The 26,766-nt window shown below is 34.6% G+C and overlaps 1 long non-coding RNA gene across 2 annotated transcripts in view; it reads right to left on the bottom strand.

Annotated features, from left to right (window-relative positions):
* Window positions 1–999: 999 nt before the first annotated feature.
* LOC106015418 (uncharacterized) overlaps window positions 1,000–26,766 on the bottom strand; it is a 31,538-nt gene continuing 5,771 nt past the window's right edge. The window contains exons 3-5 of one of the 2 annotated variants that reach the window (XR_011804265.1): window positions 9,880–9,931; window positions 3,339–3,495; window positions 1,000–1,439 (exon numbers count right to left, since the gene is read on the bottom strand). This is a non-coding gene — a long non-coding RNA (uncharacterized lncRNA). Of the gene's footprint in view, window positions 1,440–3,338; window positions 3,496–9,879; window positions 9,932–18,613; window positions 21,704–26,766 lie in introns of those variants that run through there. The other variant, XR_011804266.1, reaches the window with a different exon arrangement.

Raw genomic sequence — 26,766 nt, 5'->3', positions numbered from 1 at the left:
CTATACCTAACTAATATTAGAGAGATAAAAATATATCTATTTTTGGCCATCACATTCATAACAATTTCAGGGAAGAACCATACAACACTGTTTTAATACACTGATGAATATCAAATAATATCCAGTTGAATGTATTATTTTTTTGCCTCAGAGATAAAAAACAATAAAACACAACTTAGAGTTGTCAAGTCACAATCATTAGGAAAACATCAGATATATGTAAGCCTCAGAGGAAAGAGTCTTCTAGGGAATGTCTCAAAACATCACTACAGGTTGAAAGTTCCAGGAAAAATAAAACAGTATACCACATTTTTGGTCTCAAAATTGTGTGAATTATGACTGCAGAGTCCCTGAGGAAATGAGTGCCCTTTGTAGCCCAAATGTCATGCTGTAGCCCAAAAGTCAGCATGTTCATCTGAAACCATAACAGTTTAATGTGGGAATATTTTATGCATTTGATTTGGATATAATAATAGGAATTCAGCTGATATCATGTAGAAATTCTGATTTTTTTCAAAGATCAAATTTTTCATTGAAAGTATCTTCTCCTTTAGTCATATGATTAACCTTAGCATTTGAGTTAGTAATAGCAAGACCACCCACATCAATAAAGATAAGCACATAAATTAGTTCTCTCTATAAAGTTGTTTCACTGGAATATTAAAAAAATATTTTCATCTCTTCACATGATAAGAAATCAATTAGTTTCATTAGTTTCCTCTGTGCAGTTTACACAAAGTATACTACTTTAAAAGCCTTTCTGTAAAAGTCAAAAAAAGATATATTGAAATTATCTTTTAAAGAAAATATTGGGTACTTCACATCTGAAAATACCTTAGCTGATTTTAACAATATATGTTTTCAAATAGCTGTAGAAGAACATGCAACAAAGATGAGCATCATGAATGTTATTTTCCAAACTGAACCCTTATATAGCCTCCTCCTTTTGAATATATATACTGTCTTTTGTTTTAAAGGAGGTTGTTAATGTCCAGCCATTATTTTTTATTTTTTTATTTTTTTTCTCCAATGCTTTCTAAGTTCCTCATATCAATGCAATTCCAGTTTGGATTTTGCAAGAGGAATTCATATTTAATTTTATTCTTCTATCCAATTCATACATATGCTTAAAAAGATTCAACACTTTTCATGACATTTGCTTAGACAGAGAAGTTAACTATTTAAACAATTTCTTATAAATGGTAATCCATAGGTTAATTGTAGTTTTTGTCACAAACTCACCAAATGACTTGGAATTGTCAATGTGTTCTTATCTGCTTTGAAATTTGACACAATTACTTTTTTCTTTTTTTTTTTTCAGTGTGAATGTGTTCCACTTAACTATGTTGTGCATTCTAATTCCTTGTACTTTTTTCTTTGATGCTGGAGTAGTTTCTCTTTTTCATCTTCTTTTTGAAAATGAAATGCTTTTATGTCATCTGGGGTAATAAGAAAACACAAGCAACTGTAAAGATCAGAGAGAATTAAGCACTGATAGACTTCTATTTTCACTGACATTTCATTCATTGACTTCAGAGAAGTCTAAGGCTATCAACAAAAAAGGCCATCAAACCATCAGACTTTCAAATACATTAAACAAGTTATTTCAAAAGGTTACTATTATTGTGACTATTTCCATCCAATAGATGTTTCATATTTGAAGTATCTTTTGAGAAAAAAAAAATAGATTTTAATGTCATGGTTGTCCATTGGATTTTAAGTGGCAAAGCATGAACTGCTGAAATTAATCGTTCTTTGTTACAATTATTTAGACACAGTAAAATGGTGTCATTTTAATGATACAGTCCCTCACCTTTTTATCTTCTAATTCTGCTTTTTTCAAATAAGCCTTTATAAATCATATTGTATTCTGTGACACCAACTTTTGGCATAATAGTAATAAAAACTCTATCAGAAAACTGATTACAACTGCACATCAGTTTTACTACAAACATTTAAAAATAAATAAAGTACAACTGTTTTTGATTCTGAGCTTTTTTTGTTCCACAATATGTATGCCCCTTATTTATTTATTCATTCATTCATTGCTTCATTGATTGTAAATCAAATCAAAGTCCTACACCTGGTTTTAACATTCTTTCAGAAATATTTTATACTACTTCCTCTATTTTCAAATGTTTACAACCAACAAATATATTTGTAACTAAAAGCAATGATGACTAAAAAGAATAAAGAATGATGTTCAATGTCTTGTCAATATGAAGATAGTCTCTTGTTATTTTTAGTAAGTATAATTTCCCTTTATTAGACTATTAATTAACCTACAGCCTCTACCAAGGGGAAAATTCTATTCACTTCTCTTGATAGAGAGACAATTTCATCCACAATTTTCCAGTGAGATTTTGAAAAATTTAGGGTAAAGATAAGAGGCAGCTAAAAGGTAGGTGGGAAAATGTAAATTTCCATATGTCATTAACTGAGATATTAATATATAACATTAATTTCATAAAAATGTTAGCTTAATATACCTCACAGTTTTCCCTTTTAAAATATTAACAACGTTATCAAAAATGCATTTGCATCTCCTCTTTTCTGTTATCATATTCAAGAAACGATTATCCCTGAAGAGAAACATTTTCTAGTTCAGTACTTTGGATGTGACTTTTTCAGCCTCTTAGTAGCTGTAAACAAGTGAAACTTGAAGTCTGGGAAAATAAGAAGCTAGACAGTGACAACTGGTCTCTTCTCCCCATTCTATCCACATGCAACACACACACATATATATGTAGCTATACACATTCACAAATAATATGATTAGAATTCTGTTCCAAATGATTAAGCCTGTGACAAGTATATCACAAACACAATGTGGTGTTTAATGACAGATTTATTTTTAAAATTATAGTGATCTCAGCAGGCTCATTGGTTTCATACAAAAAATAAAAAATAAAAAAAAATCATAGCTTTCTGTACTGCAACATTTGTACAGATATAATATTGATTCACAAAATTAAATGCATAATGATAACAGAAAATTTAAAGACAAATAGATAGGAAAGTAAGCACTGGAGATGGGATTCCCTACACAGCTGCCTTTCATTTCAAAATAAATAAATAAATAAATAAAACATGAGGCGAATTTATTAGCCTTCTGTGTAACACTGCACAGACCCATAGAACGAGTGATTTGTGCATTTGGCTTAATGGAAGTCAAGTTTGATTTTTACCTCAGGAATATAATTCCATACTAATACCTACTAATACATTTTGTGTTGTTCTTGACATGTTTCTCTTGATGCATTCCAAGTAAACTGCTCTTACAGTGAACAACATAATGAGATTCAGTGGAAATATACATAGTATTTAACAATTCTTACCATTAGGAAAAATGCTGTAGTCAGATCTTTAGAATTTACAGTAGAATTTCTAGTTCCTTTGAGCTGTCTCAGACTCCTTCTAGTTCACATCACTGCTTGCATTTCTGTGCAAAGGTATTTTCTTTTCCTAGAAGGTGACTGCAGGTTTTTAAAATCCCTAGATGAAAATGAAGACTTTCATAGTATTCTCAGGAACAAGGTAGGGAACACATTCATGTTGAAAACATTACCAGGTGGCAGCAAAGCATTGAACAGTTCATTGTGTTACTCTACTATTATCCTTACAATACTTCAAGCCTTTTTTGTTTATTTGTTTTCCAAATAATTTTACCAGTTGTTTTGAATTCTAATCTTCTGCTTCTGTGTATTTTCAACCCCTTTCAACTTGGCATCACTTGTAAATTGAACAAATAAACATTGTCTCTCTGTTTCCTAGCCCAGGTTAGTAATAGAATCTCTTTGCAGCAAGGAAGAGTCAAACTAGGCATTCGAAAACAAGGTAGAGAGGGAAGCACTAGAATAGATTGTATGGAGGCAATATAGGTCTTCTGTCACTTGAGGTCTTTAAAGACCAGTAAGAAACACCAGTTAGGAATGAGTACAGCTGGTCACACATTTAGACAGTTCAGGTGGCTATGTACATTTTTGTAGTCTGTGTCAATTTTCTCTCATTTTATACCATTCAAAGCAAAACACTGAATACACAAAGCAGGCTGCATGCAAGCATGATGTAATACTGCATAGGTTGCTTGCAAAATTAGTAGTGTGAACAAACCATTATAAATTTTATATTTATTCTTACAAATCAAATCCCCAAGAACTCCTAGAATATTCTGAGGGACACACATTCCAACATAGAAAAAATAAATAAATAAAATAAAATAAAATAAAATAAAATAAAATAAAATAAAATAAAATAAATCTGCAGAGCTTTTGAGCCAACTCCCATTTTATATCAAATTTCTCTATTACCCTATTTTTTGAAAACATTTTTTTCTCATTAAATCGTTCTTAACTCTCTCTCTCTCTCTGTATTCACACTCTCTTTCCCATGTGTATGTGCTACAAGCACCATGTGCCAGCTGCTGGCAATACCAGCATGTGTGTGACTGAAACTGATGGCAGCTACTGGAGTCAGGCTGTGGGTATAGGCGCTTTGTGGGATGTGGTGTTGGATACTGGAGTGAGTGTAGGGGTCTCAGCATCAGTCACTGGTGGGACCTGTGTGTGTGTGAAACCAGTGCCAACTGCTGAAGTCAAGCCAGGGTGCTCAGGCTTGTGAGCACTGTGGTGCCCAGGTGCTGGAGTGAGTGGGGCACTAGCATCAGCTACTGGAGTGAGTGGGTTCTTCTACCCACAGACACAGGGTGGGAGTGGTGTGCGCTCCCAAACTGGCTAGAGTCGGGGACCGGCGTGAGCAAGGTGAGCACTGGTGGCTTGGAGCAGGGTCGAGGGTCACACACGGCCTGTTCACCTGGTGCCAGTTGCTGGGGGGCTGAGTGTCTGTTTATTTCCCTAAACTTGGTGTGCATGGGGTGTGCCTGTGTATTTGCTAGCAAACTTTAAGCGGGACCATATGGCTGGACCATCTACCTTTATTCAGATAATGAATAATGAATATTGTGTATTCAAAGAAAGTTTGTGCCAGCCTTGCTACATGTTCAGAGAGGACAGATTAAAATAAATAAATAAATAAATAAAAACCCAAGTCTATCTATAATAATAATAATAATAATAATAATAATAATAATAATAATAATAATAATAATAATAATAAAAGATTTCAGTTAGTTCAGTTATTTGTCAGACACATCATTTATCCTCAGCTGTCACAGACTCTATATATGCAGCTAGTCTTTATTTAATAAACTAAGCCTGAGTACATACAAGTATAAAGGAGTGAAAGTTCAAGTCTATATAATGCAAAAATACCTGAATGGCTCTAAAATTGCCTTAAGATTGGTTCACTTAACTGCTTGAGTATAGATGTTTTTATTAAGATCAAATTTTTTAATGTATTATGATTCCGACACAGAGTCTCTGATATTATACAAACAATCAAATAAGTACAAATTATCCTTTTTGATTTCTGTGAACAGATTTTTCTAAACCTTAGGGTGCATTATTTCATTGCAGTTTAACTATGTCAATTCTAACTGTGTAGATAAAAACACAGGCATTATCACAGTGTTCAAATAAAAGGATAACTTCAGTGTTGTCTGAATGGTCTTAACATAATTTGACTTTCACAACATAAAATACAGTTTTTGCCAAACAGGATTACATTTCTTCTGATGTTCTTTTTGAGTAGTAGCAATTTATTGGTACCACCGAAAATGCATCTCTTAGCTTTCAGTCTGAAAACAGTATTAGTTTCCTTTCAAAATGGTAGGCATCTTTGCACACAAATCTCATTTTTAGCAACTTCTTTTTCACCCAACTATTCAGGCTTTAACACAGCTGTGTAACAAGCATGCTAGCTGTGCAGCTATCCAACAGATCCTGAAAAGCACTTCCTATCTGACACTGTAACCACCCAGTGTCACACCTAGATAAAAGGGGATGGAGAAAACACTCAGGTAGCTGGAGGGTAATGAAGGAAGAATGGCAGCAGGGCTCTTCTGCAGAATCACTGTTTTTCTCTCTCCCACCCCACTGTCACCATCCTTTTATTTATCTATTTATATATTTATTTTTTTGTTGTGACAATGAAATTAACAGGGAAAAGGGAAGAAGAAAAAAAAAAAAAAGCTAGTTGTATTAGCTTAATGGTAAAGCTAGAGCAATCCAAAATTTCAGAAACTTTCCTGTATCTGTATATTTATACATATTTATAAACACACATACTTGAAACCTACATGAGACACTTCCTACATTTCCTGTGCCTGGGCAAACACTGAACGTATATACCATGCAAAAAGAACAAGTTTATTATCTTTCTCTCTCTTTTCTAAAGGCAATTGTACATGCTTGTTTATGTTTTGTAATGATTTTTAATATAATTCTTTCTAATCTTCATATGCATTTGTTAAGATGTTTCAAAGAAAAGTTAGGATATCTTCAAAAAAAAAAAAAGGATATTGATGGTATTATTTACAAAAATAAATAAATAAATAAATAGTGCAGTTACTTTTCTCTTATATTCACAATGTTGGAACCTTTTTTGTTTACTGTCAGTAATTTCATTGAATTGTTCCCAGTTTCAAGTTTCGAAAAGAGCAGCCCATTAACATTAAGCAGAAATTTCTTAAAACAGCCTTCTCTCTCAGCCCTCATCTCTCCACCCTCTTTGCAGACAACCTGCATGGATTTCACTGGTATGAGTTTACTCTCATCCACAACAGCATGCATGCTGCAGACAGTGAAGCCTGTCCCCACCAGAACTATACTGTGCTCTGACCCTTTCTGATTTTTGCATCCTACCTACTTCACCTGCAGCAGCACCTACGCACTAAGCCTGGCCCTGCAGCACACCCACAGGGTCCAGACAGGAGCCAGAAGCATAAGGCACCTTTACTGTAGCCATCAAGCAGGGATAACTTGCTATTTACCCCAGCAAGTAACAAAGAATTAGAGCTGCTGCTGATCTCACCTAACTCTGTAAGAAAAGAGACAATCAGACAAAGAGATGTCAGCAGTCTAGAATTCCCTTCTAAGGGTCATTCATCTGCCCTGTTTTAGATACCTACCTCAGGATGTGAAGTATCATAGCCCCAAAATACCTCCTTCCCTTTCCCCCCCTCCGCAGACCACAAAGTGACCCTGGAAGGATGTGTCAGGCATTATTTTTGGGCAAACGAATATCAGCGCTTATTTTTCTTCTCAATATATTGACCAAAATTTTCCTCTGTACGAAGTGACAAAAGTTGTGTTCTGATCATCTTTATTTCTTAGAAGATAATGGGGGCATTAAACTATTACATAATTTGCCATCAACCCATGCCCCAATATGCATGATGTCTTTATTAAACAAATCTTAACATTTAATCTAACTCATGTCGGTAAAAACTATCTAGCAGTCTATAGATGCATGGGTACTTTTTACAGTGCAAAACTTGTCTATGTGCTTCACACTGCTAAATTTTACATCATCAATAACTGCTTCATCAGGAAACCGGTTTCTTGGTTTAAAAATAGTTACATTTTGGAAGAGGTGAAAAACTTCAGAAGATACCTTCTCAGTTCCTTTTCATTGACACTGGTCAAAATTCCTTGTGGTTTCCTTTTATAGATTCCCTGAATAATATTAAACCTGCAGAAATAGTTAACATTCCCTTATGATTAAAAATCTTGATCTCATGATTTTTTTGCTATTTATTTACACTTTTTGTTGTTTTTGTTGTTGTTGTTGCATGTGTTTAGTCCCCTCAAGAGAAATATGTCCTTTCTTTGTAACATTTGTTATTCCTATTTATCCTTGATCACTATTAAATGTATCTCCTGCAGCATTTTCTACAACAAGCCTATCAGTGTGCTCTTTCCATTAGCAAAGCTACTTCTGATATTCATTTAGATATTTTCCATGCTTCTCCCCAATCCCATGAATATTTTTGATTACCAAATGAAACCAACATGATTTGTTAAATCCTATGTGTAGAAAATTCCATTCTGCACTTCTTAATACAATATATCTTTGAATACATGTTACCATATCATTTTTATGGCATCATTTAAGATTTAGTATCATTCACTTTTCCACTTTTGACCTCAGTAAGTGATTTCAGCTACTGCATTTGTCTCTCACTTTATCTCCAAACTGCAGGTTTCAGCAAAGTCTATCATATGCTTAACTTTAGGAATTTCAATGAATTTTGCTATGTCTGTCTATCAAATACCCCCCCCTCCAATACCCCAATAAATAAATAAATAAATAAATCTGACTCTAAAATATTTTTATTTATTTTAATTATACTTGGACTGAAACTTGAGAATGATTTCCAATAAATAAATAAATAAATAAATAAATAAATAACCCGTGAACAATTAAAACAGCACTCTTAAAAATGAATGTTTCTTCAAACATTTTTACATTTAAAATCATTATAGCTAAACGACTTAATAAGCAAAAAGGCTTCTTTGTCAAAATGTTACTTTTTAGTAGGGGGATAAACATTTTAACTGAAAACCCTAAACAGCTCTATTCTTGACTTATCTGGAAGGTTCAACAGTTCTAATAGTATCAGTTTATATATATAAACTAGTAGCAGATTTTTCAGACCTTTAGAAAAGATTTTTCAGAAATACTTTAAGATGATAAAGGTATTATTCATGAAGATAATTACGTGAGAATCAATCTAGACATCTATTGCACCATCACATAAAGAGCCCACTAATGATTCTACCACATACAAAACATAAAATACTACATAATTTCTAGTGACATTCATTGTTGTTTTTATGAAGATAGTCTAGCTACTTGAGCAAACTGGAATTAATTTGTAAAGATATCTTACTATTATAAAATAAATCACTCTTCTCTATGTAAATATTTTCCTTTGATCTTTTCCAGTCCATTTCACCAATGCAATAAACTGAAGAATTCATTCAAGATTAACACAGAATTTGGATTGTACACCTCAATTTTTCTATCTAAAAGGAAAACCTAGTTATATAGATTGATGTCCAAATGCCTTGCCCTGGTATAAGCAAGCAGTAACAACTAAAGAAGCATGGATTTTAGTGAGATATGAATTCTGAAGCTTTATCAGTCATCACTACCAATATCACAAACAGGTGATTAAGTGCAGGTAAATCTGGTAAGTCAATCAGATCTCAAATTTTGTCAAGGTAGCAGATTTCAACTTGGCTGCAGTAGGGAAGGGAGGATGAATCAGCTGTGACCTAGCTTAAATGGACTTTCAGCAATTTATTTAGACAAAATGCATTTTTGCATTTTGATTCTTGAAATGACCTTCCCCACTTTGTTATACTTCCTCTGGCCAAAGCATAAAGTTAAAAGAAATCCACACATACAAATTTGCATACCTGTAACATTATTTACAATAATACACTGGCTGTTTGACTGTTTTGCAGACTGATTTTTTTTTTTTCCTTTAGTCCATTCCTCTTGAGATTTGATGACAAAAAGAAATACAGACCTGCAGACAATTTAGGGGCCCTAAACTACTCTAAGAACTATTAGATATTGTAAATTTGTATTGTTTGGAGGTAAACCATAAATCCATCATCTAATAAGTATGGCACTTAAAAAAAATATAAATAAAAAAAAAAATATAACAACCCTGTGTATTAAAAAAGATACATTTGAGGACATGAAATTGGTTAAAAGCTTTGCATTTGGTGGTATCTCATTGTAGCAATGAAAACATATTTATTAACTCAGTAGTTCTCACATTTAGCTCCACAAAGTAAGTTGTTCAAGTCAATATGAAAGCTGCATTATTATACCAAAAACAATTTTCTTTCCTGTCTACTTAAGTGTTAGGTGTGACAGCTAAATTCATGTATAAAAGCACGTGTATATATGCGTGTGTATATATATAAAACAAATTATATATGCTGTAGAAAACATATGACTTACCTGATAGAAGATTGCAATTCTTTTCTTACTTCAGTAGTGATATAATCGCTTCCTGAAATCAGATATATAATTTAGACACTAGACTAAACTTTCATTGGGAAGTTGATTTCATCTGAATTGAGGATGAAAGAACAAAACAATTAAAGAAAGAATGAGAGAAAGATTTGTTCTCATAAACATCGATGATGCCTAGAAACTTACAATAACACAAGAAAAAGATATTCTCATATAAACATGTGGCTCAGTGAGCTGGCATTTAAGAGTCTCAGTTACAATAAACTATCATGACTCCACTGGTTTCAGCTCACCTATTTTTGTGCTAAATAAAAATGTATCAGCAAATATTGTAAGACATGATAAAAATTACAGAGTCAGTAAAACATCACTAAGAAGTATATACATACAGAGATAGATTAAAAAAGTCACAGAAGAAAAAAAAAAAACACATTTAAGCGTATATTGTGCTTGAAGCGAAAAATACTTTAAAGCTGTAGAAACTACTGCTACTAGTTATCATAAAGTTCTATATAAGTATTACAGACTGTGGCTTAATAGAGTGCTTTTCATCCTTGTGATTTTCTGAAGCATAAGTTTAAGATGTAGACATCTACCTCTGATCCTACACACTTCATCACTATCAATATCAACAAATAAGAACAGAGAACTACATTACAGCAAAAGCCTAAATAGACTGGATTGTCTGTAATCCAGAAATATCCATTTATTTTCATGGATTACAAGACGAACTAGGATAAGACACTCAGAAGCAGATCTTTAAAGTGAGTGACATGAATCTCACCCTTATCTTGCTTTATTTTATTGTTGAAACAGAGTTACTGAGAATTATGCTCAAACCCCACTCCCATAGATTGGTCCCTCTACAAGCTACATCAGGAGAGGATCTGTCACTCAGTGTGGTAAGGCTGCTTCAGCTGATGGTGCTTTTTAAAGCACTTGTCCACCTGAATAGACCTTACATTTTTCAGACTTGGCTCCTAAATCTGCCTCAAATCCTTGGGGCAGGAATTGTCCTTTCAGTGTTGGAGGCCAGTATCACTCAGAGGCATATACTAACTAGTAGTGAAAATGTCTTAGAAGAGCTCCAGTTCCTGTCAAAATATGTCTTGTTCTTAACAATGTGGCACAGTCTGACTGTGCCGCACAGAGTGGTTTTCAAAAGAAAGGGCTGAGAGCATGCTGCCTTATGATGCAGCTGCCGGACAATTACAATATTTAACTAACAAATGAGTGAAACTGATTCAGATTTTCTTTGAACTTCCTTCAGAGGACAGAAGTGAATTACGGTTTTATATTCTTTGTTACCATTGCAGCCCCTGAGCCTTGCACACAGAGATGGGCCTGATGGAGTTACGGTTCTGATGGATATGCCCTTCAAAGTTAGGAAGCTTATATACTATAAGAAACTTAGAGACAGCTGATTTTAGGTCACCGCAGAATGACAGCCATGCTTCAGTTCTGAGGATCTAAATATGATACTTTCATGATTAAAGTGGAATTTTGATCCCAAATACCAGCTTCAATAATTTGTTGGATCACCACAGACAAAGCAGTCTCAACAGAGGAAATTTCAGTTGATTTCCTTTGTAAGCTTTTAATTATTGATCTGGGTATTGAGGAAAAAAAAAAAAAAAAAAAAAGACAACAAATAATTAGACAAACATGTAGTAAACATGACCTTTACTTTCCCCTTTCCCAAACTCAACTTTGTTTAAATACATTCCTCTCTCTTTTCTAGTCTCAGTGTCCTTTGTTTTTGCCAAGGGCTACACTCAGCTGCTTCCAAGCTCTTCAGTGTCATCTGGCACTGCAGGCTGCTGTGGTTTTTATTTTATTTTATTTTATTTTATTTTATTTTATTTTATTTTATTTTATTTTAATTTTATTTTATTTTATTTCTGCCATTTCCTGCTTCTTACTTATTTTTGTTTGCTGCTTGGTGTTTTTCATTTGTTTCCTCTGCACCGTGGGCCCATCTGTTTCTCAATGGGCCACAGTCCTTCAGGGGAATCCTTACCCCAGTGTGGGCTCCTCTATGATTCACTGTCCCTTATGGGGCTTCCCTGTCTCAGTGTGGTCTCCTCCACTGGCTGCAATCCCTTTGGGCTGTCCCAACTCTGGCATGAACTCCACTGTAGTTCACAGTGCCACAGGGTCATTCCCACTCATATGTGGTCTCCTACTCCATGTGCCCAGGTCCGACAGAATTACTTTCTTCATAGAGCCTCTCCTTGCAGAAGTGTCTCCTTGGAGAAGTGTCTTCTCCATTTCTCCTCCTTTCCTCATACACTTTTTACACCTCAGGTGTCTTTCTGTCACATTTTACGTCTCTTGTGGTTGCTGCCCTTCCTTAAACATAACATACTTGAGTGGCAGCACTGCGAGCTGCCCTGTCTGCTGTGGTGATGGGGCCCTGTGGGCTGTTTCCATTGCCTGCCACACTGGCTGTGATAGGCCCAGCCAGGGCAGCTCATAGCCTCCTCTCATAGACCCCAGTCACACAAATGCTGCCACCAGGTGTTCCTGAAATATGGTCCCATAGTAATACCTCAGAGACAAGCAAATAGATTTCATTTTCATAGTTTTGTTTGTTTTCTTTTTGGTTTTGTGTGTTTTGTTTGTTTGTTTGAGGGAAAGGGAGGGTAGATGTTTGGTATTTTTATTGAGGTAATTATATATTCCTAGGGTTTTTGTCTGTTTGTTTGCTTGTCTTTTTTTTAAAATTTGGTTCGTTTCCTTTTCTGCAAGGAAAATAGTCTTCCCAGCTTAGACTGCGCTGCACTGTGAATTAGACCAATCTAATTTTCCAGAAATTTCTGTAGAGTAGCATTGTTATCATTGACGTTAGGTTACCTGCAATTTTGACTTACGGATTGAATTAACTGTATCTTAAAAACAGTTACCTGGAGCAAACTTTTAGGCTCATGCCTGAAATAAGTTTGGCAGGCTTTTGTGAATGCTCTGCAGCATACACTGAAACTTTATTCTCCAATGACTGTATCTTCTGATAATTCTTTGGAAAGAGAATTAGTGCATAGCAAACAAAGGAGACTGAGCTTTACATGACTGACTGAAAGAACTTGGCTTGTTTAGCCTAGCAAAACATAAGATAAGAGGGTAGGTGATTATTCCCTATAAATACGCCTGGGAACAAACACAAGAGGGAAGGGGTATTAAAACTAAAAGACAATATCAGCACTAGAACAAAGCTATGTAATTTGGTCTGAAAATTGCACTGTAAATTAGAAGATTTCTAACGATCAGAAAATGAAGCTGTGAGGCAGTGCCTAAAAGGAATAGTAAAAATTTCAGACATGGACAGCGCTAATAAAAGGAGAGGTGAGTATAAGAACATGATTATAGTATGAATTATCTATTGTAGTAGATAATTGGACTTTATTGTAAAAGAAAACCCTTATCTGGCCATGTTTTTTGTTTGTTTTTAATGTCTTAAGGCTGAAAAAGATTGTTGAGAGAAAGCTGACCTGTAATAATCAAGGCTTTTTGGTACTCTTTTCCAATGTAAACACACTTCTTCTCCAGATGACTGTACAATACTGTCCAAAATGGAACAGCTGCAACAAAAGAGAATGGATCTTCCGCTTGGTTGGCGGCAGCGCAGTTCATTTGGGTGATGGGAGACATCAGCCATTACTATATGGTACCCAGTGTTAGTTTTCACATCTCCTTCTATATAGTGTGAGAAGCAGAAATTTATTCCAGAGTTGTTCTTAGTCTAGCTGTACATGTTTTAACTCTTGAATTAATCCCTTTGATGTTGAAAAGTGTTCTGATTTCTTGTAAACACACAAACCTAATTACTTATGCCAATATAAGGCATATTATTCATTCTTTGGCACTTCCTTTGTAATAATGCACAAACATCATGGACACTGGCAGATCTAGCAATGAAATGTGATGTGCAATTAGTCTTAAAACTGAGCCAGTTATGTACCCTTCATATATTATATTACAGCATAAGTATCAATTCAGTTTCAGAGAACTTGTGTAAGAAAACAATATTCTTTTTTGTGAGCTTCTTAAAATGGCATCTCACATACTGATTGTGATTTTTCTAAGAACACTTATTTCACCTGTTCAAGATTTCAATTTTTCAGGTTTCCTCTCAAAATCCAAACCAAACAACCAACCCAACAAGGTAAAACAAGAGGCAAAACAAAAGAATTTCAATAGTAAATCAAAAAACTACTCTCTTATCCATGACATCACTTTCTCTCCCTCCCTAAATCCTGAAAAACTGTACATTTGATGGGACTTTATATATGACAGCAGCTCTGTAATATAAATTCCCAGCTATATCTAAGTTCTACCTTCAGTGGTTCCAAAATCTATATGAATTAGGAGTAGATAATAAGAAGACCACAAGAAAAAATGGCATTAAATCAAGGTAGCTACATATCCTTTCTGCAGCACTGAGAATCTGTCAAAAGAGCTGCAGATAGCGATGTCTGTTCAACTGTGTAATTCCCTCCTTACCAGAAATATGTGATTTTTGCTAACAGGTAAGAGGTCACTGCCAATTGAACATCAACTCTTCCTGTTACCAAGTCACTGTCCTCTGCCCACTGAGTTTCTTTAGTCCATAGGAAATTTTATTTCTACATTTGCAGTGGCATTTCCCACAATAAAATGTTCATATTTGCTTGGTTTAAAAAGAAATCACAAGCCACGACTGCTGTTTCATATATCTATATGGCATAGGCAAGGATAAGCACAAGTAAATTGTTCAACACAACTATTTCCAACAGCATATAATTTCCCCCTTCTAAATGGTAGGTTATCATATTTATTAATCTATGACTGCACCACTAAACTAAAGTAAAAATTAGAGATCTAGCCAGAAAGTAAGAGGGGCTGTAAAAATATTAAAACTAGGCATAACTTCTTCAAATGTTTGACATGATTTTTTCAGAAGTGTTCAAAACAATGCTAATACATATTTAACATGTAGTCAGGTCTTCAACTTCCTCCTTTGTACCAGGGAGTCAAGCTACTGTAAAACTCTGTGATTCAAGTTATTTTATAAGTCATAGTATATGATATACTGAATACAGCAAATTTCTGAAAAAACAAACAAACAAACAACAACAAAAAAACCTTCTAAATTTTAGAGGTTTAGAGAGACATGTAAGAAAATTACAAATTAATGCATTATTTTTCTATAGGTCTGTTGTTTTTTTTTTTTTTCTGAGATACCAAGAGAAAATATATAACATAAAGCCTTTTTATGTTTATCCATTTCTACATTTTTATTTTTCTTCTGTTTTTATTCACTCTTGCATGAACTGTGGAACTAAATAATTACTAGATTGTCTATATTTTCAAACTTTTTTTCATGTTCTGAAACCTTTTTGACATATTTTCATTATCTGACTACAAGATTTGCTTCAAGAAAATTAAGAAAAAGATAATCCAATGTATTCTTGTGTGTTGCTCTCATTTGGTCTTTGCAAGCAAATATGTCAAAAACAAATTGTGGTCATATAATTAAATGTTCAGAAGTCATTAAATACCAAAATTAAATTAACATGGTTGGTTTTAACATTGGTCTTTCACTCATTATGATAATAATCATAATGCAATCATTTATTTCTAGGAAGATAATACCTGATTTGATCTTCCTTCCTTTTGATGGGATTTTCCTTTTCTTTTCTTTTTTTTTTTCTTTTTTTTTAATTTTTTTTAAAGAAAACCCATCATCATATAGATGATTACCTGACAATTAAATTGCTAGAACATATATCAACTACAAAATCATTCCTTTGATTTTTCTTGTTGATTTTTTTTTTTATATGTATGCTATGCAATATAAAATTTGTACCTCCTGGCTAAAATGGAAAACAACAACAACAGCAATAAAAACACACTGACTGTACATTAGAAAACTAACAATTTTTGCTGCACTACTTCATTTCTCACAGCAGTTCTTTCTCATACCACGATTCTCATGGCAAGAGATTTGTAGGATATACTAGGTAAACAAAGTACTTTGAGACAGAATCTCAGCTTATTTTCTCCCAAGCTAGAGTAGTTGTACAAGCAACAGAAAATCCTTCTTTAAAAGGAACTAGTCCTTATTGTTTGAGATAAAATTAATTTTGTATCTAAAAAGTACTGTTCATTTCCATCAGAAAATATGAATTCATCAATGGCTCATGACATTAAAATTTGCACTGTGAAAAGGAATTAGTAAAGTCTGTCTCCACTCTAGAACATAAAAAAGTGCAGACACAAGACAGTTTCTAAAAGTAGGAAAACCATATAGCTGCTAGAAAAGGAATGCAGTCTGTGTGATTCCTCCTAGACAGCCTACTGTGAGATACAGGGGTCTTTCTGTCCACACAAACTTGTTCTGCAAGTCTTCCAGAAGTAATCAGCTCATGTTATCCACTAACACCAGTATGAAACAAAGCATAGTGCCATTTTAGGCCTATCAAATCATACCCAGTGAGATTTACTGCTGGGATCTTAGGTCTGTTTTATTCTAGCTTCAAATATCTCTTCTCCTGTGTGAGTCCATCTATGACTCAGAAAGAATACTGACTCAGAAAGAATACTGCTTATCCTGATTTAAAGTTCATTTAAATCTATGGGGATTGTTCCACTGACATTAATGGGCTTTGTATTGTGCCCTTTTAGCACACTGGCAAAATCCTAAGTTAAGTCTCCAGGCACAACTCCAAGATCCTTGAAATGGCACATCTAGAAGTCTCACCAAGTGAGTAGTACATACACTGTTCCCCTCTGACCTACAACTGCATTTCTGAACTATGTTTCCACCAAAGGCTCTTCTACCTGCTTCTGATAGATACAAGAACAACCAAGATACATGATCAGCAACACCTTCAAAGCTTCTCCCTTCTCCCAAAACAGCCAAGTTACACTTTGCTTCAATATTTAACCAGTGACTGGGGCTCCTGTTATTTCTTCAGCTAACTTGTGTGATAATGACTGACAAATAAACAAAATTACTAGAGCTAGAAAGCATTAACTATCTCATCAACAAAACTGTAATAAAAATACTTACCAACAACGTAACTAACAAAGAGTAAATAAAGACCTTCAAAAGGCTGCTATAGCATATAGCACATTTTGATATTCTTATGACCAGACAGAAAATCTACACTGAGAACAAAAAGAAAGATGCAGAAAAATTCTAGCAGAACAAAATGGGCAGGGCAGGGCAGGGCAGGGCAGGGCAGGGAGGGTATGGGGGAGGAAGGGAAGAAATAATAAAAGCCTTGTCATCAACCAGGTCTATGCACCTAATTACAAAACTCAAATCATTAGACTAATAAATTCCCACAACTTTCAGCAGTGCAGAAAGATGCATGAAGCTGTCTCAGCAGACCACTGAGCTACCACTATGGTTACATAGACTCAGGATCACAGAATATCCTGAGTTGGAAGGGACCCAGTAGGATCTATGAGTCCAGCTCCTGGTTCCACACAGGACCACTCAAAAATCAAACCACACCTACTGGTAAATCTACTAGACTTGACAGCTTTCGACTGTCTTTTAGAACATACATTTTAGAACTATTAAACCTATTAAAACTATGTATACTTGAGGAAACTGTCTTCCAGCACATGGAGAAGGGAGGATAGCTAAGACAAGGCAGTTAGCTTTCATAAAACAAAATAAAAATAATAAGTTGAACATCCAAATACTAAAACCTGAAATTTAAGACGAAGGTCATTACACTTAAATATAACCTAAAATTCAAAACTCAATTAAATCACAAAGAGCATTGGCCAAAAAAAAAAAAGGGTGATAATTAATAAAAAGAATGAGGTGACTGAAAATGTATATTTAAAGTGAGAAAGTATAGCATATGAAAGAAACACTGGATATTTTAATGAGAGAAATCTTAACCTACTTAATAATGATATTTTAGGAAATTCTAAATGTCTCCGAATTAGCTAAAGAAACCAATGATTAGATATTTTCCCTAGTGTAAAGAACTACAAAATGGTTGCTCTGGGCAGTGAATGTGATTGCACATTAGAGAAATTCCAAGTACTGCTGTGCTCTAATTTTTGTATTAAAACCACTAAATAAATTAAGTGAAAATTTTCAGAGAGAATTTGTAACAAGTTTACTTGATTGTAGTTACTGTTTGAAAGACAGAAAACACTGAAGAATTAAAAGAATTATTTTGGAAGAGTTTTTTGAAATATTCATAAAGCACAATTTAAAAACCTATTCTTTTAAACCTCAGATTTCTTTTTTTAAAATTCAGGAATGAATATGTATATCAGTGAGCTACTAAATATTAAAACAAATACATGGAAGTGATTTTCACAGTTAAGATATTGTCTGTTAAACAAATAAAATCCTTTGGAAAATACCATGCCAAAAATGCTTGTGATCTTCTGCTTACCCTATACTTGGGTGGACTCAGTCTTGGACATCTACTTTTGTATTTGATGCCCCAGGTATAAGCACCCAACAGGTTTAGCATCAATGGAAGGAAATAATTTGAAATTCAACTTAATGGTTGAATTCAGCCAAAGATTAAACTGTATTTCTGATGCTTTAGCAAGCTTGTTTAGTTTCTAGTCAATAAATCGTTAAGTGCCACTTAGCCTTAGCTTAGGCTTTAGAAAGCCTTTCATTACTGATACTTGATATTCATTGCAATTTGATATCCAGTTGTACTTTGTCTACTTCTAACTTGGGTTGTATCTTACCTATATTGTTACTTAACCACCCTCTATATTTCTAATTATTGTGAAATGCTTACAAAAAAAAAAAAGAAAAAAAAAAGTTACTTTCCAACACCTGTAAATATCTATGGCCTTGTTTATTTCAGGCTTAGAAATCAGTTCTTCAACTAGTAAAGTCCAAATGAATAACTGTCAGCAAAAAATAGAATAGATCTAAATAGATTACCAAAACACTAATAGACTGATCTAGCCTCATGTTTGAGCCACAAAAGTTATTAGAAAACAAAAATGCAAAATCATAATTTAGTTTTGTATTTTGTCCATAATACTCAATATATTTATTGCTGCACTTGATATGGAAATAAAATGGTAAATATTTGTTTATTCATTTTTAAAACTTTTATACTCTAATCTCTTACACTACTTTTCTCTCAAAAATATGACAAATGGATGTAACAGCCAATATTAAAACTTTTAATTTAATGTGCTAAATTTAATGTGTTAAATCAACATATAAAAATCAAAATAGAATTGATTGACAACTCAGTGATGCTGCTTCCAAGGTGTCACATTTTTCCGCAGTATCATTCTTATCATTCTTGACATACCCCTGATGCATTACAGAATTTTTTACAATAATGTGATTTAAATGCACACTTTTATTTACATAGATGTACATTCAGCTAGGAAAGATGCACACTGATGGATGCACACAGGGTTAAACCTATTGTGGTTAAACCTGTTGTGGTTAAACCTATTGTGGTTACACCTATTGTGGTTTAACCCTGTCAGGCAGCTCAGTCGCTCTCCACAGGTGGAATGGGGAATCAGAAATGTCAAAGTGCAAGAACTCATGGGTTGAAACAAAGGCAATTCACTAGATAAAGCAAAAGCCATGTGTGCAAGAAAGGTAAAAGAAGAAATTCCTTTGCAACCTTCCACTGGCAGGCAGGTGTCAGCCACTTCCCAGAAAGCAGGGTTTAGCAGGTGGAACAGTTCCTCAGGAAGACAAACACCATCACTCCAAATGTACCCCTCTTCCTCCTTCCTTATCCTAGCTGTTATTGCTGAGCATGACCCCACATGGCATGGGACATCCCTGTGGCCAGCTGGGCCAGCTGTCCTGGCAGTGTCCCCTCCCAGTTCCTGGTGCACCCCCAGCCTTTGCACTGGCAGGGCAGCATGACAAACAGAGAAGTCCTTGGCTCTGTGTAAGCACTGGTCAGCACCAACTAAAAACATCAGTGTATTATCACCACTATTGTCATCAAAAATCCAAAACACATCATTGTGTGAGCCTCTACAAAGAAAATAAACTCCATCCAAGCCAAAACCATAACAATCCTACATTAAGGAGGTAGAAAAGAGGGAACACTGCTAAATCAAAGAAGTTTATTATATATAACTTCTTCCTCAAAAGCCAACAAAATGATCTACAAATATACTAGCCCTATCTTTTATTTTCTTTTCTGCAAGTAAACCATACATACGATAGACTAATCTGCGAAAAAGCTATTGTGGTATGCTTAATAACATTCAACCATAATTTCTTTGCATAACATGAGACTCAGATTCATGAGTCTAAGTATCTAAATGGTAGAATATCTTACACTTGCAACTGAAAATGGATTAAAAAAGGGAAGCGAGCATGGGGATTGAGAAATGTAAGAAGAAAGGAATCCTTGCACAGGGCTTCCTGCTGCATCTGCATTCCTCTATCTGTGATGAAAATACATTAAAGGATGGTAATACTAGCAACAACAACAACAACACAATACTGAGGGATTAGACTATTAGGACTATTATTTGTCCTATTTAAGTGAAAACCTTTATGCAGCATGATTGCACAGACCAGTGCTGAGCTGGTACTCTCTGAAATAAGAGTGAATAATTCACTCAAAAGGGGAGTGAAATCTTCCCCAGAGTAAAACTGAATACCTTCCAGTTGTCAAGATTTGCTGTTCTGTCTAAGCAAAGTGGGATGCTTATTGCACATTTTTTTTGCAGGTTGCTATACCCATCACTAACTTCACTCAAAGTAACCAAACCTGTCTTTAACGCAATGCTAGGTTCTTTTGAGTTTGCTTAATCTGAAGGGAGGATGCTTGAGCCATGTGGAGCATGTATATTAGCAGCTTTGAACATCCATGTCATCATCTACAATGTGTGATGGGCATGTTTCTAAACTTGATCTAAATACATCTGCACTCAGCTGAAATTTTTCACCCAAGTACAGAAGTTGTGTTTGGGGAGGTACCTGAAGTGCTTGCATTATTAGCATAATCTGAGATAAGCTTTCACCTTTGTATTTTTCAGTTGTAAAGGAAACTCTTTTTTCCACAGTGAAACATTTCAAAGAACATCTCCCACCGAGACGTCTCCAAACATATTTTGATATTTATTCATGGTCATGTATTAGAGTTGTAACAATTAGGTAAAAGAAATCCCATGTACTTGCACTAAAGAAAAATGAAAGCATCCTTTTTTAAGTTGAAACAGATGCCTACTAGTCTGACAGTTTTATATGATGAGGTGAATGACTTGGTGGAGAAAGAAAGAGCTGTGAATGTTGCTTACAGAAGCAGGACAAATTAGACTGCCAAATTCAAAGCAGGACATTTTGGACTGCCAAATTCAAAGACTTTTAATCAGCAGTAAAAAGTCCAACAGCCAACCAGTTACTAGAGGTGTCAAGAGAATAATCTGAAGCTGAAAATGCAAAACTGGGGTGTATAAGGGCAGGGCTGTTACTTTTTGGGACCCTGACAGGCTGATAAAATAGGGTGACAGAAATGAAGTAAAGTACTATTAAATATTGCATCTCTAAGTTAAGAACCCCCTGCAACAGCACAGGCTTGGGGCCAGCTTTGCAGCTTTGCAGAAGACACAGGGTCCTAGTGGACAAGCTGAATATAAGCAAGCTGAATATAAGCACGTTTTTGTGGCAAGGAAGGATAAAACTGTATTGGGTCAGTGCCGCTGACACTATCATGAGTATAGCCAGTAGGCTACAAATGATTCTTCTGATTCTTCTACCCTATTCAGTCCTTTCAAGGCCACACCTGCAGTACAGTATCCACTTCTGGGCTCTCCAATCATGACAGACATGTAGATCCTGGAAGAAATCACGTAATATATGAGGAGAGACTCAGAGAATTAGAAACACAGAACCAAAAAATCATAGAATGGTTTGGGTTGGAAGGGACCTTAAAGACCATTCAGTTCCAACCCCCTGTCATGGGCAGAGACACCTCCCACTAAACCAGGTTGCTCAAAGCCCCATCCAACCTGGCCTTGAACACATCCAGGGACGGGGCATCCACAACTTCTCTAGGCAACCTGTTACAGTGCCTCTGAGTGAAGAATTTCCTCCTAACATCATTCCTAAAGAGAATCAGTTTTGTTCAGCCTGAAGAACAGATAGCTCAGGAGAGATCTTACTGCTGTCTCTAAAGGTTGTGAGTCTCCATATCTGGTCATATTCATAACTCATCTGGACATGGCTCTTACCAACTCACACTAATTGATCTGCTCTCAGCAGGAGGCTGGACAGGAAGACCTCTGAAAATGAAGTCTCCTCCAACCTTCTTGACTCTGATTATATGTTAAAAGAGCAAATCAACACTTCCAAGAAGAAAACTGCACAGCGCAGTTTCAAGATTTCCATGAAATGAAAACAAACAAATTTGCTGCATCTAAAAAGCCAAGAACAAAGCCAAGAAGATATGCAGAACCCTCACAGGCCAGCAACCATTAGATCTATTGTACATTTTATTGACTGATGCTCAAAGCAATTAACTTTTAATTTGCTAGGAAACAAAATCTAAATTTCCTGGTAAGGAACAGAAAAACACCCAGGTCTGTTGGGATGGCACCAGGAGTGTCGTTACTCATTACTGAAAGCAATCTCAACAATAATAAACTGTTATGGATATAATCGTTATTCCTGGTGGAATCTGTGAAATGAACAGAAAGTAAAAAGATGAAATGATAAAAGGAGAGACAAGAAAGTTAAAGTACTTGTGGTAATTACCACAAGCTACTAAAGAAAGAAAGAAACAAACAAACAAAAAACCCTTGGACACTCTTATTCATATGTATCCCTGTAATGATTTACTAATGTTTCTAAGAAGTTATATACAATTAAGCATATGTAATAAGTTTTTTGTTTTGTTTTGTTTTGTTTTTTCTTCTAATTATCCTATATAAGAAGATATAGAGCTCATATAAGCATTTTAATTTGCCCAGAGAATAGTTATTCTCCCCTCACCAACATTCACAACACAACTCAAATCTGCCAGCATTTCAGGAGCATCTTCTGGGTTCTGCAAATTTATTGCAACCTTCTAGACAGATCCAGTTGTCACAAGATCCGTTATTTTAAAAAAGAGAACCACTGTCTTTCTTCCAATGACTTAGTATTTTTGTCTCCTCTCCTGCAGTTAAAATTATCTTGTTTTGGTCTACATTACTTCAGATCTAACCTCAACCTAGTATTCAATGCTTTTCCAAGACCAGTCTTCTAGCCAAAAAAACCTTGGAGATTAACATGTCAGTGGCTCAGTCCTGATATATTTATGTCACCTGGCAACTTTATTTTGCAGCTGGGGGATTTAGCAGTCCTACAAGCTTTGAATAATCTAGCACTTGGGAATGCCCTCCAGTAAATCAAAACCTAATGAAATTAGCATGTCATAGTGTTCCGAAATAGTGTCCCAAAATTATCTTTTGGAAAAATATCCTTCATACTTAAGGATATCCTTAAAATATCCTTATCTATATATGGAACTGGGAAGTTTTGCTACTTTTTAAATCTGGATTTTTATTTTTATTTTTTGTGTTTAGTTTGTTTGTTTGTTTGTTTGTTTTTGAGAAATGAGAGTGATAGCACTCTTTCTCATCCACACAGAATCAGAATAGGATTTATCATAGAACATGTGAATATGAACTAAAATGAGCCCAGAAATTACGCTGAAAAACATTTTTTAAAATAATTCAGACTTTTAAATAATTTAAATAAATTAAATTATTGCAGAGAAAAGCTACCAAGAAATAAGATTTCGGGCTTGCAGCAAGCGTTTTCAGTTCCCACTCACTGTTAGAAGATTATATTAAAAAAAAAAAAAAAAAAAAAAGTAATTCCAGAAAGAACAAATGAATGGAAGTAAGTAATTTTGGAAAAGTAACATGCCATTTTCATTCTGGTGCCCTCATAAGGATTTATCTTCATGCAGTTGGTTTGAAAATTTGGACATTAGCTGAGCAAAGAATGAATAAAATAATTGAATAATTTATGTGTGAATATACCAAAAATTAATCAAAGTAATTTTAACGGATATTAATAGAGAAGCTTTCACTTGGAAAAAAAGTTAATGTCATGAATGAGAAATGTTGTAACGAGACATCAGGAAGAGTTGCCTGTGCTTCCTTTCTCATTTTATATTCATCCAAACCTTACTACATTGAAACATTAACTGGAATAATATTTCATTTAAAAAATAAATCACAAAACCCAAATTAAACAGTTCCTTCACCTACAATCTTGACTGCCAACTGGCTTCAGTTAGACTCATAATTATATTTCTAGAACAAAACTAAGTCCATGGCATTTTCCTGTCATTTGAGAAGGGGTCACTTGTCTGCTACTATAGAAAAGGAACAAATGCTACTCTGTGTGTTGACACCAATTAAACTGACACCAAAATGAGAAAAATCACTGTGACCCCATTGGCCTTAAAGCCCAAATACATCACCTCTCATTAAAAAGGTTTCCCAATCTAGGGAGCAAAGATCCATACCCTTGATCTCCCACATTGCAATTGAAATGGCTAATAGCTACTTTTTAATGCAAATTCATTTTCTTACAAACCCAATTTAAGTGTCATCCCATTTTCTTATCTGTGGCCATATGCTTAAAAAGTAATTACTCAGCTAGCATTTTTAATTAAAATGATGTTATCTATGATTCTAGATGCATTAAGCGCACCATTGATCTGAGATACCAAATGAAATTTTGATAGATGAGTCATCTCATGCATTTTTCTGTTTTACAAGTTGCTTTGAAAGTGGTACTGTGGAAGGCAGGTAGAAAAGGTATCCACCACATTCTGTCTTACCTGTCAGATAAGGAAATGCATGTTTTTATTATTATTTTTTTCTAGTAAATATTATCTGTATTACTCATTTAACAAGAGCAGCACTTTTTAAGCTGATATCTAAGTCTAAATTCTTCCCTGCCTCTACATTTCAGACTTCTTGTCAGCTGTATGTTCCCACAGGCTGTGTGTGTCCAGTACAGGTAGCTGGTGATAAGCAAACAAGATTCTAAGAAGACTTGAATGTTCACATCCTTCAATCAACATTTTAACCTCAGTTCATATGATCTGTCCCCTAATTATACCATATGCGAAGCTGTGTTGGCATCTTGAAAAAAAAAAAATACAAGCAATAAAAAACAAATTTCTACTTCAAGGTAATGATCATCATCACTCTCTCCTAGCAAGACTATGGCTGTTAAAATTAGCACATATACATTTTCTATTAATTTGACATTCTTAATTCCCTATTTGCCACAGGCTGCTTCTATCTTGTACTCATGCCTTTATCTATAAAAAGATCAATACTCAGTATTGCATTTTGCAAGTAACTGGTGTAGAACATGATTGACTCAGGATTGGGTATGGCAAGCATCACTGTGCAACTGGTAAATCACCCTCTGCAGAGACCTTTCTCTGCAGAGACCTATCTACATATTTAACTCTTTTGGCTTTTCTCCTGATATCTCCTTAGGCATTCACTGTCTTAAGAATTAGTAAATAATGCCATTATATCCATTTATGGATTTCTTCCTAGATATGATGAGTGGTCAGTGTTCTCACACTGATTGTAAGTACTAGTGATGTAAATCGTGTTAAAAACCCAAACACCATCTAATGCTGTCTAACAGCTATAACAAAATATTCACGTATAGTAGTATATGTACAGTAGTGTATGCATGTTGAAAGACAAGATGTTATTTAAACCTCGAAAGGTCCTTTAAACTAACAGTGTGAAAGGAATTTCTGAAGTTTTCAGCACAGTTATAAATTAGAAATTAGTTAACTGTACATATTTATATTTACATAGAAGAATGGCTTGTACTTTGTTGTTTTTTTTTTGTTTGTTTGTTAAATCACATTTTATGATAATCACATTGTCTCTGCTGTATTTTAAAAGCTTCAAAAAATCAATAAAAAGTTTGTGTAGGACAGTAATTTTGAATTATGCCTTTAGTGATTTTCTAACAGGCACTGTTGTTAAAATTGAAACTTAACTCAGTTAAAACAGCTGCCAGCAAACACATAAGCGGACAGCACAGTCTTTTTTTCTAATCTTTATATTGTCATATATTTATGTGTCTTTTTTTTTTATATATACTAATAATGTGTATTCCAGCAAATTTTATGTTTAATGATAATTTCATCAAGTATTCTCCAAATGTGGTAGTATCTATTTACTAGACTCTAGTGAATGAAGTGAATGCGTTTGGGCTCTGTGAACATAAACTGTGGCAGTCTGTTGTGACAAGAGCTTTCTTCCCTTCAAGTCATCCAAGATAATATCTTTACAGTAGAAGCCTACTCCTAAACTCCACTGAAATCGATATTCTTCTGACTTGATCTTTCATGTTTTGAATGAACTCAGCAACTATATTATGAATCTGGATGGACAGTCACAAGTTCATTTGTCATTAGGTTACTTTGTGTTTTGTCACTGTTTCAGTGTATTACTATTATTATTCAGTCCAAGGAGAGAATTAGACTTCTGCGTGTGAAGAGTGATCCTATGCAGAACTATCTGCAGAACAGTGCTCACCCCTGCCTCCCCAGCATCTGTGAATGTAGAGTAAATGTAAAACATGGCAATTAAAAAAAAACAAACTGTCACATATTATTAGTACAGGCTAAAGCTTGGATTTTTCTGTGTTCATTTGTTTTTTTGTTTTGTTTTCATGTAGCCATAACATGTGAGCAAATCTTATATTGCTACAAAGTCCAATGAAAATTTATAGGTAATATTTATTTAATTTAAAGCAGGTAAATGTCTTTGAAGAAACCCCTAAACCAGAACCAGCTCTTTCTTCTGGAAAACTTCTGGAAAACTTCATTCCAGAAGTTTTCCATCTATTTGTTGTCCTTG

The sequence above is a fragment of the Anas platyrhynchos genome, chromosome 1, assembly GCF_047663525.1.
Source record: "Anas platyrhynchos isolate ZD024472 breed Pekin duck chromosome 1, IASCAAS_PekinDuck_T2T, whole genome shotgun sequence".
Classification (NCBI taxonomy): domain Eukaryota; kingdom Metazoa; phylum Chordata; class Aves; order Anseriformes; family Anatidae; genus Anas; species Anas platyrhynchos.
Note: the sequence above shows the minus strand (reverse complement) of the source record. Positions and strands in the feature narration are given on the sequence as shown.